Source organism: Galeopterus variegatus, unplaced genomic scaffold (assembly GCF_000696425.1).
Source record: "Galeopterus variegatus unplaced genomic scaffold, G_variegatus-3.0.2 Scaffold2998, whole genome shotgun sequence".
Lineage (NCBI taxonomy): Eukaryota > Metazoa > Chordata > Mammalia > Dermoptera > Cynocephalidae > Galeopterus > Galeopterus variegatus.
Genome location: NW_007729109.1, coordinates 151,266 through 152,394, shown reverse-complemented (window position 1 = coordinate 152,394; position 1,129 = coordinate 151,266).

The window sequence follows — 1,129 nt, the reverse complement described above, 5'->3', positions numbered from 1 at the left end:
AATCATCATGTCGAAGAGATACCTGCACTCCCATGTTCATTGCAGCTCTGTTTACAATAGTCAAGACAAGGACCCACCTAAATGTCCATCGATGGATGATTGGATAAGGACACTATGGTGTATATACACCAAGGAATACAACTCTGCAATAAAAAAGAATGAAAATACTCCCATTTGCCAAACATGGATGAATCTGGAGAAACTTATGTTGAGTGAAATAAGGAAAGCACAGAGAGATAAATAACGCATGTGCTCACTCATATGTGGGAGCTAAAAGAGAAAGAAGGAAGGAAAGAAAGACCACAGTGGTGTGTTGGTCTTGCAGAGGGAGAGAACATTCCTTTGGCTACAAAGTGAAGTGGTAGGGAATGGTGGAGGGGAAGGGGGTTGGAGGTGGGGATAACTGGGTGGGGGACAGGGGGTACAAAAGCAATTTCTGGTGGTTGGCATGCTGCCATTATGAATATGGTCCTCACCTCATGCCATGAGGGGTGACAATCAGCATTGAATCTCATGAATATTCATAAGCGATTAATTAAAAAGTTTAGTTTTAGAAGAAAAAAACATAATTTCTTTTATTTTTAGATTTCTAAATTTTTAAGAGCCCGCAGATTCTCAATAAGTATTTTAAGGGATTTATTCCCACTTACCAATTATATATAGACAGCAACAAGAAATACTGACCTGAAACATAGCCTCTGCCTTCTTCTACAGTGCCAGAAATAAGCAATAGTTCTACAGTTAAACAAACAAATTGTCCAACTCCTATATAAATTGATATTTTAAAAATTCTAAATGTCCTTTCAGACAATTTTATGATGATTCATTCACCTCAGATTGTGTCAATTAGACAAATTTATTTTTCTTTTAACAGCATGTTTTAGAAATCACCAACTTAAATATTTTGTAAATTACTACAAATTCCTTCTCTCTCTTTCAAAAAAAAATGATTATAGTTGGTGATTTCTTTAAAATATTTAAAAACATTTTTAAAATCTTTTATGAATAACTCTAATGCATGGGTGTATTTTTTTTTTTTTTTGGTCCCACTGACATGCACAATACGTAATATGCTAAGGATTGTCTTCTTTACAAAAAAAAAAAAAAAAAAAAAAAAGAAAAAAAGGGT